The sequence below is a fragment of the Haemaphysalis longicornis genome, unplaced genomic scaffold (assembly GCF_048455015.1).
Source record: "Haemaphysalis longicornis isolate Haplotype H1 unplaced genomic scaffold, Haemaphysalis longicornis Haplotype H1 scaffold_12, whole genome shotgun sequence".
Classification (NCBI taxonomy): Eukaryota; Metazoa; Arthropoda; class Arachnida; order Ixodida; family Ixodidae; genus Haemaphysalis; species Haemaphysalis longicornis.
The window spans coordinates 64,951,117-64,972,011 of record NW_027526225.1 but is presented as its reverse complement, the minus strand read 5'-3'; the positions used below and the strand labels follow the sequence as shown (position 1 = coordinate 64,972,011).

The 20,895-nt window shown below is 50.5% G+C and overlaps 1 pseudogene; it reads right to left on the bottom strand.

Annotated features, from left to right (window-relative positions):
- Window positions 1-17,760: 17,760 nt before the first annotated feature.
- Window positions 17,761-20,082, bottom strand: LOC144161663 (cullin-1 pseudogene; annotated as a pseudogene).
- Between the last annotated feature and the right edge of the window lie 813 nt (window positions 20,083-20,895).

The following is a 20,895-nucleotide window of genomic DNA, read 5'->3' as shown; positions in this document are numbered from 1 at the left end:
CTGGCTGTAGCGTTCTTTCGTGAATGTCTTTTTAGTTCACTCGCACGATGCATTTATCTTCGTTCTTTCGAAAATTACTCTTGGTACACTACCGCGGCGTGTTATTCCGGAAGAGACGTGTCGCAACGAGAATGGTACGTAAAGCGTGCTTCTCTGCGAGCTTGTTCGTATGGAGGTAATGCCAACTTTGCGTCAAAAAAAGAATCGCGGAGAAAGGTGAAAGGAGCTCCGACAGTGCCTGAAATAAAAATGGCGCAGCGTGTACTAGAGGTGCAAGGCGGGAGAAACAGCGGATATGGGTACCCTCTTTAATGGTACCAAACGTCTCAGTTTAGACGGGACACGTCGCAGTTCTGGGGCTGTGGTCCCGCTATCCCGTACCCTGCTTTTGAGACAGTGTTTTGTCCGCCTTCGGCCTTCAGTATGGAAAATGAGTATCAAGCCCTGTGTCTAAAATGAAAACAGAAGGAACGGAAGAGCCAACAGAAACCGCTTAGGGAACTCCAAGAAAACAGACCAGATGACGGGACTAAGCCAGAAACACACCGCGCGGCATCTGCGTTGTGTGTTTATTGCGTCGTCCCAACATATAAGCTGTTTTCCTGAGGTTACAGTGTACTAACAAGCCGTTCAGCACACCCTCTGCGTTTGAGGAATGGTGGGTGGACGTGCTTCAGCACTTATTTACTTGCTCACTTTGGTTACTTTTTTTTTAGGCAATAACGCACTCGTCGAACGAAAGCCGAGAGAGCTACGAAACGTATGATCTTTCAGTTGAAACAAAATTGCCTTCTGCCTTAGTGTCCCGCCAAGCAGTGTGCCAAGGCGGTCACGTGGCGACGGTTACAGACAAACACTTTTCTAAGCCCTGTCTCTCTAAACCGTTGCTATCCAGACCTTCACTCACACCCGTGTACTTTGTGCGACAGCAGAGCAGACCTCTGTCACATGTTATGGTCCTGCCATAAGCTCCAAAGAAATATAACCGATAATAATAGGAAGCCAGATATTCAATACACTTGTAAGGTACAACATTAAGACTATAGAATAATGGGCGACTGTTCTGCTCAGCGCCATACCTAAGCCACAACTAACAGCAGTCTGGATGGCAGAAGCCGCCGCTAGGATCCAAAGAATCCTGGAGAGCTGAGGGGGGAAGACCATACAAAAGGGCCCATCTCCCCGCGAGGGGGACTCGAGTAAATGCGTCGCATAGGGGGTGGGTGTATTGCGTTAACGTTTAGTGTTTGGGGAGTTGGTGGTAGTGAATGCGTTGTATCAGCAGCTTCCTGACGTAGTTTGAATGAGTCAAGGATATAAGGCGCGTTCGTAGCCTCCCATTCTGTGTCGGCTTTGTGGCGCAGTGGGTAGAGCACCATGTACAATGCGTTCCGCCCACAGGTAGTGAATGCGTTGTATCAGCAGCTTCTTGACGTAGTTTGAATGAGTCAAGGATATAAGGCGCGTTCGTAGCCTCACATTCTGTGTCGGCTTTGTGGCGCAGTGGGTAGAGCACCATGTACAATGCGTTCCGCCCACAGGTAGTGAATGCGTTGTATCAGCAGCTTCTTGACGTAGTTTGAATGAGTCAAGGATATAAGGCGCGTTCGTAGCCTTCCATTCTGTGTCGGCTTTGTGGCGCAGTGGGTAGAGCACCATGTACCTTGCGTTCCGCCCGCAGGGTCGTGGGATCGAAACCAGGCGCCGGTAAGTATTATTTTTTTATATAGTGTAGGGGGAGTGGTGCGAACCTGTTGTTGAGAGCGAGGAGGGTAGCGTGATGCGGGAGAGGAGGAGTGGGGGAGAGGGCGCACCTGGAACGGCTGTTGCGGACGCCGAGGCACCATAGAGAAATAAAAAAATTAGAAGAGTGGACACACGGGCTTATCGCGGCCGAGTGGCCTGACTCGCGCGCCGTCCGGCAGTCGGCGCAAGTGGTAAAAAACTATATATTTAAAATTAAGCTAATACACAATATTATACTTTTAAAATTTTGTTACACATTAGACTACACATTTTTATTTGCGTAATAAGTTGAATGGCTGTCAATGTAATTTTTTGTGGCTTCTTTGCGCCAAGCCTGGCCAAGCCGCCAAGCCGCAAGGGCAAGCCGCCATTTGGCTCTTTCGGCAGCGTTTGCACGCGCGTTTTGTGCAGCCTCGTGCTAACCTCTGTTGTTGAGAAGGAAACGCCTAGCGCTTTATTTGCGACATCGGTTTTGCATCCTGAACGAAAGGTGAGACTTTCTTTTTTCAAGTGCTGGTGTGGCGTATCATATTTACGTTTCCTTGTACTGCAAACGCTGCGAGCACTGCGTAACCTCAGGGAATCAGGCATAGCTAGTGCTGCGTCTTTAAGATAAGCGCTTTGGAAATGCCCCGTAAAGGCGTAAGACACCATTTTTTAGCTGGACGTAATGGTATTTTAGGCTGGTTGTGCCGTTTTATCTGGCGCTGAGGGATGCCAGCGGTACGCGCCCGTCGTCGCACGTAGCGTTTACGTGCCGCAAACGACGGCTGTGAGTTGCGGAAGTGGCCGGCCGGCCGGCGGTCCGTAGGCGAAGCAGGCGTTGTGCGCTGTCGCTGCACTGAATTACGTGAGCCGCAGGCTGCGTTGTATTATACTAGTTAGCCATTGCTAGCTTGGCCAACTGTTACTGCTATTATGGCCGTGATGCGCTGCAAAGACGTCCGGGCTAACGTACACGGCGAAGTAGCCGTATCTGCATTAATTTGACTTATCTGGGCATAACCAGCAGCCGTACACTCATCGTAAGTTTTACACATGGGTGCATACCAAGCTGCCTGCGTACAAAGCGAACCCGCTCGCCGACGCCGATAACGCGCGCTCGTCGCTTCGCTTTGGCGCGCCAGGTACGGTAAAAACGCGTCTTTCGTCGGCAGATAACAGCTTTGCTCGAGGCGGGGTGAGTGCGCAGTGCATTGAAACCTTCAAATTTCGTCTTCCTTCTACATCGTATATCAATTCCGGTATCGCAGGCATTGCATACAACTGTTCCACACTTGCCGTTTTTTCAAGCGTTTGCTCTCTTTTCTCTGGCCATATTTTGGCTAGTTTCATTAAACACGTATTGCGCAGATTGCACCTATTCAGTCGGAACTGTGTGTTTCTTGGCGGTCAGTAGTACTCAGTACGACGCTCACTGCTGCTTGCCATGCTGCCCACACAGCGCCCAAATATACTTTCGCCAGGTGCCCGTTCTCGGGATGCGTTTCTTTCGCCAGCCCGTGGGGCAACAGGTTTGTTTAACGCTCAGCTCGCTCTCGTTCTTCGTCCTGATTTTACAAAAAAAGACAAAGGGATTCAGGCTATGTGAGCAGCGTTATCATTCTTGTTAACCCAAACAATAGGTGAATTGCATTAAGAATGTGCCTAACCAGTGTTGCGAAATTACAAAGACCCATATTTTAAGTGTTGCTAATAGCTTGGCCGCATGATTGCTGAATAGAATAAGAGAACTTGTGTTTTAAATAGGTGGCATGCACTGGAGGCAATACTTGAATACTAGTTGCAGTGAAATTTACAGACTATTCGCATATCATCTGTCATTGCAAGCAGTTTGTGTACTATATCACCTATCACCTGTGCAGGTCTACAGGTGCCCTGAAGACAGAGCCAACCAGCCAGCTGCATTCGTCATACCAAACATGGTGCAAGCACTTCATGAATCGTGCCCTCACAGGACTCACAAAAGTGGCCGTGCCAACTGTTCTCCCTGAGTTATTCAGTTGTATTGATGACTGCCTGCAATGCTTCTTGCTACCTTATTGATGCTTCTGATGGATACCGCAACTGTATTCCATCTATTGAACCTTGCCATTAGCACCTAAAATCTAACGCAAGTCTCGGCACTCAATAAGGCGTGACCACTGAAAAGACTATCGTTGACTCAAGGAACAAACGGTTTTTTATCACTGACATGCCTCATATCATTAAAACCACTAACAACAGCGTATACAGTCTCCAAACTCCACTCGCAAGTTATTGTTGCTGCTAGTTGTAATATTGTGAAAACAGTACATTAACAAAAACCCTTTTACATTATGAAGACTGCCAGGGTAAGAGGTCATGCTAAATGTCGTTTGCCACCATACGTGCTGCCTGTTGTCGGACTGGCCTAGATGAAGAGAACCATGTTGGGACCTACGTTGTCAAATGCTTATGGGATTCTGTAATGTGCCACCATTGTCTCATACACGAGAAGCATATACTGCTTCCCTGTTTCTTATATTAGACTGCTCGTATTGACAGCGGAAGGCATGAATTTGTGTGCCTTAATCGAGCCTGGAACCTGTCGGTTGACTACGTGCACGTACCTAAAATATCCCCGCCTGGCCCTTTGCCTTTACTGGGAAGGCAACGCTTTCGGAAGGTAACCCGGCTTCTTGGGAAAATGCACCCTTGCAAGGAACCAATAGGAGTTGATTTTTTTCCTCTTAACCTTTTGCGTGGGCATCTCCACATAAATGGGATTTCTGTTCAATTACTGCTACTGATTTGAAGTTGCCCCGAGGCAATAGATCTCATTAGCGTTCATCAAGTAAGCGAGGCCATCAAAGCCAAAGTTTTTCCCTTCTTTCACATCCTAACTGGAGAAATTGCCAGACTAAGAAAATTATCTGCGGAGATAGTTGTTGTAAACAGTTGCAAGTATCCGAGTGTCTAGATTATGTTATGGTTGATATTTTTGTATGACTGCAACAACGCACAGTGTGTGAGGGTGTCGTAGATACAAGTTAACCTGTGGATGGCTGAGTTTCTGGGTTTTCTGCATTTTCAATTACCGTGGAGAAAAAATCCTTTGTGTGGTTGTGATACCTTTACTTGTGCATTTTTTTTTCATTCCTGGAAACGTATTTTCCTCTCACTACTGTGTATTGTCTCTGTTGTGTATTACTCACTGTTTATTATTATATGTGTGTTGCAAAGAATAATGACAATTTGAACTTGTTCCGTTTAGTGCCATGCAATAAATATTTCTTCATTTATGGTGTGTCTCTTTTATGTGGCTCGGCAACATGTGAACACGCGACAGAATTCTTAACCAAGTGTGAGTGGTACTGTAAATTGCAATTTCACGTTTTCAGAAAGAGGTTTCTTTTTTGTAAAAGCATACGGGCACTAAGCCTGAGAATGATATATTCAAATAAACACTAATTATTGCATGAAAGCGTCCGAATACCGTACCGATGCCCGTCGCTGTGAGCAGCGCTTTCCAGTCCTTCAAACTACCCGCCAAATTCGGTGTCCGCGAAACCGAAACCGAAAGTGAACGAACGAAAGTATGGTTAGTAGTTTGGCTCTCCGTCCGCTCGGTGCGCTACACTACAGTACAGTCATTCGGCCGCAGGGCTCTATGGGAGTGTCCACTCTTACCAGTATTTCTTTCTCTATGGAGGCACGCCGACAACGCCGGGTGACATCGTGAGTTAAAGAAATGCTCTGCATTTAAAACGTGTACCTTCAGATCCCGTCTCCGGCATTCTCTCTCTCTCTCTCTCTCTCTCTCTCTCTCTCTCTCTCTCTCTCCATTCCGGCCCTGTGAAAGTGGAGGACCAGTGAATCTTTTCAGCACACGATATAGAGGTGGCAGAAAATTTAGGTTAAAGGTACAAGGAAATTTTCTCAGCGTTGGCGGCAGTCATTCGTACACAAGACAAACATATACACAGACGCTTTTATCTTGACTCTACTGATCATGAAAATGGTGCCTATTACAACTAATCCACTCCACATGCTGGGACACGAGATGATGAAACGATGAGGCGTGAGCCTGAGGTCCACATCTTGTTAAGAAAGGCGTGCGACTTTGGCGGCGACCGCGTGCTAATAGCACACACACTGCATGGTACGTTCTTTTTCAGACGCCACGTGCTTGGTCGCTTTTCAGGCGCACAGTACGTCGCGCACTACGTCATGCACTCACAGAGACACGTGACTCCGACGCTAGAGGCGGCATGCGTTTGCTTTTGTTTTCTCTTTCACTCTCACGTTTAGGGGAGAGTTTCTGCTCCAACGCGAGCTGCAATAAGCGTTTGCTTTGGCGATAAGCATGGTCTTCGTACACTGGCTTTCCCACATTGCTTTTCTCCGCACTCGTGCGCGGACGCCATGAAATCGCGGTTCCTGTCCATATAAGCTCCACGTAAAGATTATTTGCACCCTCTTTTTCCCCCTAAGCATTGGATGCCCCACTTACGCTTAGGGAATTCTAAACCACTCTAAGTACTGTAGGTAGACCCGCCTACATCAGGCAATAGCCTTTGTGGAAACACTACCACAAAGAACGTTGCAAGAGGAAACAGGAGCTTTACTTAAGCAGCAGAATTAAACATAATGCACAGGAGACGCACTCGCCCAAATACTTCAATGTCCAGCAGCTTACGGCATGGCGCGGGACGGACGGCTGTCCGCTTGCATCCGTGCGTGCTCCTGAATTAAGGTGACTGGCGACGGCTGGCTGGCGGCACTCCCGGCTGACGACTCCCCCCGCTGACAAGCGCCGCTGCGCTTATCTAGTGTCCATCGGACGTGCCACACCCGCCTCTATCACCCAGTCTTTCCACAGTTTGTTTATAGATGACAGGAGAGGTAACGCGCGGTAGCTTAAGCGTAGCAACGCCGAAGTTCATAGGGGAAAACCCCTACAGAACCTTACGGAGACTACGTGCACCAGGTCCTGGCGGAATCAACAATCAAATGCTGTGCAACCTGCTGGCAGAGCGCAAAAACAGATTTCCGGTACGTCAAACACATTTGGGAAAAGGGTGTCGTTCCTTCCTCGTGGAAACTCTTCTGGGTGGTGCCGGTTCTTAAGCCTGGAAATGACAAAACTGCAGTGTCTTCATACCGGCCTTTTTCCCTCACATTCTGTGTGGCAGAGTTGATGGAGAGATGTTTGTACGAGGCTAACATGGTGGGCTAGAGCATTATGAACAACTACCGTCCTGCGTGACTAGCTTCCGGTGCCGTCGAACATAACCGAGCGATCGGACTGCCAACTATGGCTCTGTTTTTTGACGTTCCGAAAGATTACAATTGTGTCCTGAGACAACCGATAGTAGACAGACTACATGCAGTGGGGGTGTCAGGAAACCTCCATCGCTTCGTTCACGGCTTTCTCCTACACCGCCACACGCAAGTGCGGTTGGGAAGTAGGCTAAGCGAAGAAAGAAGCATCTCAAGGGCTGTACGCCAGGGCAGTGTTTTGTCCCTCATTCTTTTCAATGCGGCCATGGCTAGGCTATCTGTAGCACTAAAGGAAGATCGACAACCAGCTCACGTAATTGTGTGCGCTTACATCTGGATCGGGGTATCCGGAACCTCAACATAAGCGACTGGCAGTGATGGCTCAACGGAGTGTTAACACCGTGCAAAAAAAAATCTGTCCTCAGTCGACCTGACCCCCTCAGCCGAGAAGTCCTGTTTTGTTCTTTTCCCTGGCCGGAAAAGGCGGACGTACACCCGTTTTAATTTGTAATTGGGAAGCTGTCTATCGTCAAGCCACTCACGTGCGGTTCCTTGTGGTCAACCTGGACAGCAGACTGTATTGGCGATGGTCAGTGGACATGGCTCTTTCCGAGTCTTTCGGCTCTGCTTCCCCGTATGAACACTGCGCAGTAATCGCTGGAGCTAAGTGTAGGAATCGCCCGGCGTCCATGATTAGGCTGCAGTCAGCACTGATTTTAAATCGAGTTCTTTTTTAGCTGCCCTGCATTCCCCTTCATAATCTTAGTATGAGCGCTTCGAAATGTTGCACAGAAAGGGGCTGACGACAGACAGCAAATGGAGTTCCTCGGGGAGCGGAAAACGAGAAGATCATACGGGAAAGCCAGTCAATTCTACACTCCACTTGCTGGCGTCGCCACGTTACTCAAGCCATTAATGTGTCGAAGAGAAACCAATGCTGGAAGAACAATATTAAGGCGGCTTCGCACAAGGACGGCCTCTCACGCGCGCACTGCTATAACTCTCTAAGAAATTTGTGCCATCAGTGGCCAGGCAAAACTCACACTTGAATACCGCCGTGGCCTTCAATGTGAGCTACATGTTCCTCACATGCGAAACAAGAGAAACACACCAGTGGAAGCAGACAGATTCTTAATGCTTGAACAACCTGGAGAACACTTACCCGAACCACCTTCAAATTTTTACGGATGGCTTAGTCAATCAGCATAGGGGGCCTAGTGCAGCGGCGTATGTCATTCCAGATTTGCAGGTTTCCTGGGCTGCACGACTGGATCATTGCAGTGTCCTCCACCGAAACAGAGGGTATTGCCAATGCGGCTTCTTTGGGGAAATAAAATCATACACGCCGCAGGAAGTTGTAATTCTGACAGATTCGAAGAAGCACTACATCTTTTGCAGAGTGGGATCCCCACGAAAATAGTCTGTCAGCGCTCTTTACGGTTTGTTCAAGACCTCAGCAGCAAGGGTTTCAATGAGCGGTTCTAATGGATTCGGTCCCATGTTGGCGTCAAGGGCAATGAGGCTGCTGTTGACGGATTGCGTTGCCATTTGTACCGACTGCTAAAGTTTTCGCCGATCGCTGGAACGAATTCAGGCAGGCAGTAGTCGACCCTTTCGAGTCCTTCGGAGACCCCTATCACCAGCCTTGCGTCACAAATGGACTTAAAAGATCGGAGGCAACATTGCTGTACCGCATCCGACCGGGCTCAGCGAAGAAGACAGCTTTGTTATTCAAAGTAGGCCTTGCGCGATCACCTCTGTGCTCGTCATGTGCACAGTGCAATGGGGTGTGCACCACTACGTAACGTGTTCAGCAGGGCATGCTGTAGAACGGACGGCAATGCACTCAGCGATGCGAAAGTTGTCAGCCTCACACACCACTCTGGACCGCATTGCCTTTCCTAGGGAGATCGGATGCTGCGCAGGGAGGTGTCGCGCCTTCTGCTTAGCTTCCTCAGGAGACGGAACTGGCGGAATCGTGGTGAAGTGGCCATAATACTGACTCGTTAGGTGGCGCTCGGGCAGAGAATCGACGGCACATATTGCCAGGCTAACACCGCCTGATCCAACAAAACAACCAGTTCCGGCAGTCTCCCCGAGGTGACACCCGACCAGCTTTCACTTTGCTCTCTTCTTCAGGAGGGGTGTGCCATGTTTTTTAACCACCCTACTTCGGGCACACCTCCTATCGTCATTTTGCTTGCGCTCTCCCAGATTGTTTATGAGCATGGAGGAAAGACAACTTAGGAGAGGCCCCGCTGGCTTCTGGCGCATTAGGAGAAGTGTGGAACAAGTGACGTCATTTTTTCTCCCACTGGCAACCACGTTCTAGCAATGGCGCCGAAGGCCGGCCCACCGAGGCCCTACGTCACTGCGCTGCCCACCCGGTAGTCAATGGTCGGCTGGCGACTATGGAGCGAATGAAGGCGGAGGAGGTGACGCGTTCGCGCAAAATAGAAGCAAAACAGGGGGCCTACCAAAATGGTATTTCCGGCTTCGGTAGAAGTAACGGCAGGGTCTTTCAAATTTTAAAGCGAAGTTTTAGTGTCCTCATTGATGCCGTTGTACGCCAACGCGCCCTGTAAGAGAGCCAACTCTCTGGGACGATGATGATGAATGATCACGGGTGAAGTAAAAGAAAACGCTTCCCGTGGCCAGAATCGAACCTGGAGCCATCGCGTTATGAAGCCGGCGTCTATACGGTTGCTCTATGTCGACATGGTAGAAGCGGTGTCTCGACAACCAAAAAATCCGTCACGAGGAGAATGGCGTTGTCCTGTGTGCCGTAAGGCTGTTAGCCACGGGTCGCCACGGGTCGTCAGGCCTAACTTCCCATTTTTAAGTTGAAAACGTTAAGCCAAACGTCACATCTTGGGGTTTAATACCTCAAACCGGCACCCACTCAAAAACTTGCTTACGGAACTCCAACAAGCAGGAACCGATTTAGGCCGTACACACCAAACCCAAACGTCACGCCTACGGAATGCACACCCGAGAGTTGCTGTGGGTATGCGTACCTCCAGAGTAGCACATACTCGCAGTGTGAAACGGGCCAACCAAAGAATCCCTCACGAGGAAGCTCCGCGTTCAACCATCGTCTTGGTCTGACTCGGGGGTGCATGATTTTAATTTCTTTCCTCCATGTTTTAGAGCCTTGTATAAGGATTCTGTAGAAGGCTCTGGTTTTTTTAGAGTTCCTTTATAGTTTGCTTCCTTTCGTCGCGACATCTACCTCGAAGACGCCGAACCGTTCTCGCAGCCTCGAGACGCCTGCAACGCGTGTGAGATTCATGCACACCGCACCGCTATTACACGGCATGCGTCATCGCGAGCAGTCACGAATACTTATCGCTTATTTACTGCAGGGATGCGCTGAGAACATAAGCAAGTCGAGCTGAAAAAATTCCCCGCATTTCCCCGATGGGAAGAATGTGAAAGTGCGAATGCACGAGTTGAATTTGCGCGGTTCGGTAATGTTCGCGAAAGAGAGATCACACACACACACACAACTACAAAGAAAGAAAGATGCATTTATTCACAGACACCTATTTGTGTTGTCGTTGTACTTGATTGCTAAAGCGGATCTCAGCTTTGAAATTTCGTGTCAGTACTCCTTTAAGCGGGTGCATTAGCCCTTCTCACGCCAGATTCCTGGCCAATCCCCCACGTGGGTATGTGCCATGTCAGCGGCCAGGCAGCGCGCGCCCATCTCCCCCCGTTGCCGAGGAAGACGAGGAGATTCCTGGCCAATCCCCCACGTGGGTATGCTATGCGGACATCGCCGGTGGACGCAGGTTCAGGGTCGCTTAAGAAGTGCATCGCACTTAAAAAATTGCCCATCGTAATCGCGAGCGAAAGCAAAGGCTAGCAACACAGCGTTTCGTGTAAGTTCGCCTTTGCTTGAGATTACGCAGCCTGCCGTCTAGCGTTGCGTGATTGGATTCTGGGTGATTGGGTGATACTGGGTTATTGGGAGACACTGGGTGATTGGATTAATCATTTCTATTGTGGTGAGGGGTACGCATAGACTGCCCAGCCGGCGGGCCATCGACTGCGTAAGCAAAGAGAGAGAGGAAACATTTTAAATAAGCTCAAAAGTAAGAGTGGAACCCCAGTTCGGGAATCAAAGCAAAGATGCCGGCAGAACTGAGCTTTCTTTTCCGTGCATCGTGTGTTTTTCGTCTTCATTCCTGTGAACTCAGTCGACGCAGCTCTCAGATATCAGTCGTTAAACACTCGCCTAGTCAAGCGGTGCCGCAGTGGGGAAGCTAAGAGCAAGCCGAGCGGTAAGAAATGCGCAGCTTCTGTGCCGGCGGTTGAACATAATTGCGACGCGATGAATGACCTTGAAAGATGAAGATTTCAAGATGCACTCAAACGACGGTGATTCGGAATGCACCAAACAAGAACTCGGTAAATCTAGTCATCGATAACAATCCGCGAGCACGGGGGAGGAAACTGGGTGTTGGAAGCATGGCTGGGAACCTGCCATGCTTCCAACATTCGAAAACAGCCATTAGAAACTTTGAGAAGGGTAGAATTTCACCCCAAGCGCAGCGCCTTCTTCAACCCTTTACTGGGTCTAAACTCCGCGAGGTCCTTCTTATATGGACGCCAGCACATTTGTCCTTGCCAGGTTATGAGCACGCTCACGAAGCGGCCCGAGGTTTCAGATACCGGGACCGCCTCGAGAGCTGGCCATCGCGCTTGCCCTTACTAACCCAAAGTGTGCGACAGTGCTGAGCGACTCACGCAGTGCGATCATAAACTACGCCACAAACAGAGTGTCCTCGTGCGCGTCCAGGGTGTGCGGGGCCCTACCACAACGAACAATGCCAGTGACCATCAAGTGGTTCCCGGCGCACATGGGCCCGGTGGGAACGGGAGCGAACCGTAACGAGGAGGCAGACCGAGCAGCGCGCGTGCTCACCAGCCACGACGCTGCCCCGAGCCCTCGTCCTACGGAAGGCGAAGAAGAGGACGATCACACCGAGATGACGCCGATCGACACGTACAAGGAGGTGCTGGCTTGGTATCGGGAGGGCAGGAGAGCCTACCCGCCACCGCACCGAAATCTCACCCGAGGAGAAGCAGTGCTGATACGCCAACTACAGGTGCGCGCGATATGGACGCCAGTGTTCGCAAAACACGTGTGCCCTGAGATATACCAGACAGACGCGTGTGCGGTGTGCGGCGGCGACCGAGCTACCATGAAGCACATGCTCTGGGAATGCCAACCAACGGACTCAACCGCGGATCCGCTACCACCGCGCCTGCAAAGTGCGGTAACCAGCACGGACTATAATCTACAGCGAGAGGTCGTTCAGCTCGCGCTAGCGGCCATCGAGCGCCAGCGGCCGAACCCGCTGCCTCCCCCCCCAGGAGGCCGGCGGTAGTAGGTAACCCTTTTCGCAGGCCAAATAAAGATGTTGTTTCTCTCTCTCTCTCGATATTGATGAGCAATCGCTACATACGGGCGGCAGGGACATGCTTGTGACATATAGGGATATCACCGCTCACTATCTCTTAGGCCGCCTGAAGTACCCACCGGCGCATCCCTCCCTCAGTCGGTGGCAGTCTGTGGCCTGGCGACTCTTGCAGTCCAACACCTTTCCGAACCCCGTAGCCTACAGCCGCCTATACCCAGACCTTTACACAGAGCAATGTAGATGGTGCTCCGAACGAGCCAACCTGCAGCACATGGTATGGGCCTGTCCCGAGAAACCACAACACACATCATCACAGACAATAGTGATCGGGACTCTGGAGCAATGGGAGGCCGTGTTGCTCATCCCCGACCAAGAGACTCAACGCAGCCTTGTCCAACTGGCCGAAGATGCCGCTAGGGCTCACGGGCTCCTGGCCGCCATCTGACGGGGAAGGACCATCGAACGCTCCCTTTCGTCCCCTTCCCGCCCCCAGTTTGGGCAAAATAAAGTTTTCTCATCATCATCATCATCCCCTTGTATGGGCATGCGCCGACCACCCAGACCCCCGCCAATCCCTCTCCCCGGAGCACTGGCTAAGAGCAGATTCACACAGCTGGCTGAACAATGCTTACCGTCGGTTAATTTTGTTCTTTCAAACGTAATATTTGTACTAATGAAGAAGAAAACAGTGGAGTCGGTAACGGAGTTGCGGTTGAGGAAGTCCTCACTGTCGTTCTTATAGAAGCTGTACGTATACAGCAAAAACGATGACTCGAAGGCAGCCCCGTACTCCGTCAGGTTAGCCAAGTTAGAGGACGCGTCCTCGTTCACAGCAACTTCAACGTCGCCGAAGAAGACAGGGCGAACAAAGTCCCCGTCGATCGATCCACCGATCCTCTCTATGTCGATGAGCTTGATCAGGGCAGCGGTTATGTCAACCCACACCGCCTTGAAGACGCAGTCCCTCCAGCACAGTACCCCTAGCTGGTACGCGTCGTAGACGTTCTCCCTGCCTTCGTGCCGCTCCCGTTCGACCCAGCGCAGGTTGAAGTAAAGGAATACGTCGTTCAGGCCAACGCTGGATCGCTTGTAATCTTCCCACTCCTTGATGTAGGAACGCAGGATGTACCCGCTCTTCAGCTTGGTGCCATCGCGGAAGCGGGTGGGGAGGTAGGCACGTAGGAACTCCTTGAGCCCTTTGTACAGCTCGTGCACAAGTAGCTATGGGTTCCGTTGAGCTGGCGCTGGTCCCCCTTGCCGCAATTGTCGACGATGGTGCAGTACTGGTAGACGAGCCTGTACAGATCATTGTACACAGCACGGCTACTTTCGCCGAGGTGGCTCTTGTACAAGTCGTCGAGGGCCTTCAATAGCTCGAGCCAGAGTTTGGCGAGGTTGGCTCGTCGCTGGCTCGGACTGGGGCCGTCAGGCGGCGGCTGGCCGTCTTCGGATGCCATGCTCTCAGCTTTCGCACCGTCGTCTCGAACGTTCTGATTCAGAGATGGTGACAGGTGCGCGTGCAGGTTACGTGGGCTCCACAAAGTCCCCATGATGACGACGATGCATAGTGACGATGACGATAATGATTACTTTGACGACGACTTTAACGGCATGGCGTAACCTACAAGAACTCTCTGAAAAACCATGGCCGGCGCCCCTTCCTTGGCGTCGAGCATTTGTAAGATTCTTACGTCAAGTGACAGTCTGCTGCTGCTGTAAACCACAATTTTATTTATATTAAAACATGCAACATTACATGATTAGGCCTCCTTCAAAGGGTCATTTAACACTGCCACTTCTTTTTTCTTGTGTTTATAAATGACGGAGTCGGTTTGGCCGTCAAAGTCTAGCTTCTTGTCCAGTTCTCCGGAGGGTGCACTATTTTGAGGTGACGACGATTTAATTATTCATTCATAAAACAATCAACAACCAGCCAGTGCCCACAGCGTCCCAACTCCGCATAATCGGCCTGAGCATCCACCCCCCTCCCACCAAAAAATTCAGGGGAACTTGCTCTCAAGCGCAAGACTTTAATGGCGAAACTGTTGTAGGTGAGCATATTGCGGGACCGATATTTAAGTTTCAGTATCATTGTTTATTTGCATAGTTGCGGTGCTAGTAATCGCCTCCGTATGGTGGTGTTGGTGATACCAAGTAGATGGCTCTTACCCACTCAGAAATATTGGGAGGAGATGGGTGCTTTACCTAAAAAACTATACAGGTTTTTTAGAAAACAAATTAAATACTGCAATGCATTGTAGCAGAGGATTTGAAAAAAAGTGAGGTGATTATAGACAGAAGTAAAAAAAAACCTATTGCAAGAAAATCAGGAAGGAAGTATTACGAAGAGAAAATGCAGACGAAGCAGTGGACACGACGAACGTAGGTTTGACATTGGAATCCGGCATCAAATGACGGCTAATCAAATGACGGCTAACGTGGCAGACGACCTGATTCTGGAATTAATTAGTGCAAAGCTCGGCAAATATCCTCGGCGATATTTCTTTTATGAAGCCTGAAAGAATAAAATCTACCATTCGCAGTTTGCGGCAGGCGCACCTACTAACAGCATGACGCTTCAATACAAGGTGCTGCGTGATTGGTTGATGTCCAAAGTTAGAATTAAAACCAGTTTCGCTTTCTGTTCTGTGAAACAACATGCTTGGCATCCGACGTTATCTCTTGAATGGGCATTCTCCATGTCTCAGTAATCGGCATACCGCGCTTCTGCCATGTTTTCGGCTTTAAATGTGCCAGATAAGCCTTCCAGCAGGGCTTGGAATTCTAACAACCACTAGCCCAGGCGTACGCTGCAGTGGATGACCGCCCTCCACGTCAGCCCAGACTCTCAAAGGCGGGGCGCTTTTCCCCCATCTTTGGAGCTTGCCTGGCTCCTGCCTCTATCATAAGAGGCGTGTTCGCACCAGGCCAAGGGTCCGCTGATTCGGGACTGTGACCGCAAGCAGTCGCTGCTTATGGCAACGCCGCTGTCAACGAGAACCCGTCAGCGCATCAGTGTCCGTATGCACGCGTTCTGCGACCTCGATAGCAGAGCGAGGAACGTTGCAGCGGGAAAATGGTGAATTCAGTATAAAAAACATTTCCCACAAAGAAATAAACAAACTTAAAAAAGCATGCACTATCGGAGATATGAACTTGCGACTTGCAAAACAATATACCTTTCTCCTGACCACGCGGCCATAAACCCAGCGATACCCGAGGAGGAAATACGAAGTATGGCCAGTTAACATTCTTATTAGTTTTCGCGTTTCTAGCAGCTTAGATTACTATTTCTTGTATAGCACTCATGCAGTAAGAGTTCGCCAAATTGCCACCATATCTCATGTCCAGCGACTGCATTCCTTAGACGGAAAAGCGTTCGAAGATGTGCGGTCGTGCTGCTGACCGCTGTGCTAGTCATCCAGCGCAAAAAAAGTGCTTTCCGCACCCTTCTAAGGCTATTTCTAAGGCTATGTTCCGACTACCGACGCAAAATTCCTAATCTAAGAAAAATGGCGTGTCACGCGGTTTGGTTGGCTGAGACATGAAATGACGTCATTTATCTAAAGATATTCCGACAGTTGCGGCAACAGCCCGAACCCGGCCACGCAGCGAACCTTACGGCGCTCTACAAGGACGCCGCACAGTGCGCGCCCAGGAACCCGTCCATGCATGCCACGGTTGTGGACTACCAGTGTACCCAAGTCACAGCCGACACTATATGCACCACATCTACAAACGCCGCTGAGGAAATGACCCTCGCCCTAGCAAACACAACCAAATGGCGCTAACGTCACTGTCATCATTGCCTCACAAGTCGCACATGGCAAATACTAGATCGGAAGCATCAAGATCTTTAGCCCTCAAGTTTCTCAAGAACATCCCGCAGATTCCCGACACGTATATAAGCTTGGACCATGGATCCGAGTCCCTCGATGGAAATGAGACGGCACATGTCGCTTCCCTACTGCATACTCTCCGGGCCGAAGAAGCCATGACCAGCCTCCCCCCCCCCCCTCCCACGCACACACACACACACAGAGAGAGACACACTCAATAACTACTCGGAAATCCTCTCGCACTTCAGTAGCTTGCATCAACGTTTGCCGCCACCTCACTGCCACCTTTCCGGTGCTAAAGCGACTACACTATGCCGGCTACAGACGAACTCTGCTCTCCTCCACCGTATCCCAACCAAATTTACAGCACCTGCAACTGTCTAACTTTTGCCCGCAGCCAAGCACACTGTAGCATTTGAATGCCAAATATCCCGCGCGTACATAGACCGGGCCATTACCCGAGACGGAATGTTCTCCGCTGACACCAAAACGTACCCACTTCTCCGGTATTCCGCCGTCGTGGAACATTATAGGCTCGGCAGAAGAATATTCCCACCACCTCATCCTCAATTAACCAGGGAAGAAGCCACCACTCTTCGGCGATTGCAGACAAATTCTTATCCCCACAGCACCCTCCTCCATTCCATCTACCCGACTCAGTATCCCTCCCTTTGCAATTCCTGTCCAACGCCGGGCACCCTGTACCACCAGGTATGGGAGTGCCAACAAACTCCAAACCTATACCCCCAATCCCCTTCCCAACTTTTGAGCTGTGGATGGCTCGTCTGGTCGATCCGGGCTTTGGACACCAGCAAGAACTGGTCAAGAGGTCCTGGACGGCAAGTCGCAGCCTGGGTATCCAGGAATAAGGATGCCCTCTACTGGGCGAGTGCCCTGCCATCAGCACTTACGCTCAATAAATGTTTATTCTCCTCCTACTCCCATCCTGCCGACCAAATACACCGGCCCACCTACGAAGAGTGGGGTGGACCGGCTGTCAGCTCGGACCTCTTGACCAAGCGCATGTAGTTATAGAGGGCACAAGAAGACAGCAAGGACCAGGGCATCCCGGAGTAGAGGACGCCCCAAACAAGGCCAGTGCTCTCACAATCATGCACCAAACAGTTCCCAATTAAGATGTTTATTCTCTCTCTCTCCGTCGCAAAATTGATTCATAAAATATGCGGGTTGACAATTCTTAATGGTCAGTTTGTTAAATGTAGAACAAATGTACATTACAGATCGATCGCTAAGAGCGCAGTCACACAGGTGTCGGAAACAATGATTCTTGTCGGTGATATTTACAAATCAGCAAAATTTCACTTACGATTCTATATAAATAGAAAACACAGCGAAAATGGAATGCAGTGCAAAGCTAGGATAATTTTATTACATTAGGAAACCGGGAGCCTAACAATCGAATCCAAATCGGATATCAAGAAGGAAAAGTAGAATGTGACGCCACACCTACAATACCGGATTCCTCACTCATATCTGTCGGTTCAACCAACGTAAGTGTACGTGTCCGGCCGGTCGTCATCCTTCTTTAGATACTCCCTGTCGATCAAACCGTCTATGCACTCCTTAACAACCTTATCGGAAGGGGTGAACAGGCCAGAAAGCTTATTTGTGACTTCGGCGAGCAAGTCTTCGTGCTTCAGCTCCTTTTTCGCCTTCATGATGCGCACTATGGCCGCCTGGATGGAAAACCTCCTTTCGTCCTCAATTTTTTCTTGGTCAGGCATCTGCTCAGCCTCGTCCTTGTTCTCAAGGAGGCCCTTGAGGTCGACTCGTACTTTTTTGTTGCTGTAGTCTTGGGAGAGGGTGACAAGGGTGTCGGGCTTAAGGTCTTCGGTTTCCTTTGACGGCCAATCCTCGAGGCATACGAGTATCTCCGACCTCAACAAGGACCGGACAACGCCCTTCAAGGTATCCATATCGATGCCAGTTTCCTCTTGAAGCTGCTGGACCGTGAAGCTGTCGACTAGATTGTACAGCAGAAGAACGGCCATCTGGTAGGTGGAAACCTCCAGTGTGTACGGTTCCGCGAAGGTGTTCATGACCACCTCCCCGCATGATTGGTTGTAGAGCCATTGCAACTTTCTGCCGGTGTGTCTGCCGTAGTAGAAGACTGTGAAGGTGTGAACCGCGTTCTCGAGCTCTTCTGGAAGCTGGAACGACATTGGCTCGTGAAAGGGCCACGACCCGGAGGTCAGGACTAGTATGTTGAAATCTACGCTGAGGGCTTCCTCGGAACTCAAAACGAACTCGTTGAATTCTTCGTTCAGGCCCTTGTTGACTTTGATGTCCTGAAGCATGCGCTGAAGCGCTCGGACATAGTCGGGGCCGCAGGCGACGTTCAGTCTGGTGATCATACTGGCCTCGGCGTCATCACTGGCCGACGTGTGGTCCACGAGTCGCCTGGCCAAGAGCTTCGCGTAGAACTTCTGAAAGACGTCCTTGTCCTTTATGTACTTGAACAGTACCATCACTTGACCGAGAAGGTCTTCCAAGTCTGACCCTTCCGGAATCTTAGCGGTCTTAACGAGCAGCGAGTCACAGTACCGCGCCAGCAGCTCCGGCGACTTTCTAGGTGAGTTGGAGAGATCGGTGACGGCATTGCTGTTCACGAACGAAACGCATGCCTTTTCGAGGGCGTCTGCAAATGCACTGTTGTTATTGAAGGTTTCAGTAACTTGCTTCTTGCATTTGCAGTTGACTTCCAGCATGACGGAAAAATAACTCTTGGGATCCACAGAACCCTCTTTGGCTAGATTTTTCACTGCTGACAAGCCTTTCTCTCGCACGTACTCCTCGAAGACGGTCCTCAAGTCACCAAGGCCACCCTCAACGAGCGTAACTAGCCGGAACATGCGCTTGAGATCCTCCGCCTTATTTTCGTACAGCAGTTTCTCGAACTCGGCGAGCAGACGCTTCCGGTGATCGTGGATTAGGGCCCTGTGGCAGTGACTCGCAAGCGGCTTCGAGGTCGTGTCGTGGAGGTACCGTCCCACTCGCTGCTCCTCTTCGGCCAGGCGCTGCTCGACTTTTTTCATGTAGTCGGTAACAGGGTTGCAATTGAGAAAGGACTCGCTCTCGTTTTTGTAGAATCTGTACGTATCCAGCAGAAACGAGGACTCGAAGGCAGCCCCGTACTCCGTCAGGTTGTCCACGTTCGAAGACGCGTCCTCGTTCAGACCGAGCTCAACGTAGCTGAAGACGACCTGGCGAACAAATTCCCCGTCAATCGATCCGCCGTTCCTCTCCACCTCGATGAGCTTGAGCAAAGCTGTGGTTAGATCAGCCCACACCGTCCTGAAGACGCAGTCCCTCCAGCACAGGACGGCCAGCTGGTACGCGTCGTAGACGTTCTTCCTGCCTTCATGCCGCTGCCGCTCGACCCAGCGCAGGTTGAAGTAGAGGAATATCTGGCTCAGGCCGACGCTGGACCGCTTGTAATCTTCCCACTCTTTGATGTAGCAACGCAGGATGTCCCCGCTTTTGAGCTCGGTACCATCGCCGAAGCGAGTGAGGAGGTAGTGACGTAGGAACTCCTTCAGCCGATCGTACAGCTCATGGCCCATGGAGCGGTGGGTGCCGAGTTGCCAGCGCGGGTCCCCCATGCCGCTGTTGTCGACGCTGATGCAGTAGTCATAGACGGTCTTGTAAAGATCCTTGTAAACATCGGGGCTTCTTTCGCCAAGGTCGTTGTTGTACAGGTCCTCGATGCCCTTCGATAGCTTGAGCCAGAGTTTGTCGAGGTAGGCTCGTTGCTGGCCCGAGTTGGGGCCGCCACTCGGCGGCTGGGCGTCGTCGGATGCCATTCGGAGAGCTTTTGGCCCCTTCGTCTGGAACGTTCCAATTCAGAAATGTCGGCAGCACGTGCGCGTGCAGGGGACGTGTGCTCCACAAAGTGACCATGACGACGACGACGCATAATGGCGATGATGATAATGGTGGAAATGAATGACCATGGCCGGCGCCCCGCACTTTTGTCTCTTAGTCAAAACATGTTTCAAGTGCTTAGTACTTTTACGCCGTATGTCCTTCCTTCCTTGCCATCACGATTGTAGTATCAGAGTTTCCCGATATGAGTGTTTTGGATTATACGCCACCAGGGGTTGCTGCCGAGGATATGTCAACGGTAACATAGAACAGTGTAGCACTGAAGCAGTGTTAGTAGATAAGTCAACGGCGTCTAAAGGAACAAACGTCGCACCCTGCTAGGGTTGCCACCTTTCGCCGAAAAAAAAACCAGCCCTTGGGGTGGAGGGAGGGGGGGGGTATATAGAATATTTCATTTGTGTTGAAAAAAAGGCGCCATGTTTTTGACATGCAGTGCCATTTATTGTAGCGTTTTCTTAGAGAGAAATGAACATAACCTTTGTACTGGAAGTGATTTAGAGCTTGGTTATATGTGCTTCACTGAAAAGTAACCGCAATTGCTGACCGCGGTGGTAGCATTTCGTTGGTTTTTTCCTATCTTAGGTCCCCCTCCATCTTGTCGACACACATTTATCGCCGTAGTTGTTGAATTGACGCTTATAAAACGCCAAAATGGGCATAATCACGGTACGAGGGTAAAAAAACCGGCCAATGACTGCCGGTTTTAAGTATGGCCCGGCAACCGGCCCACT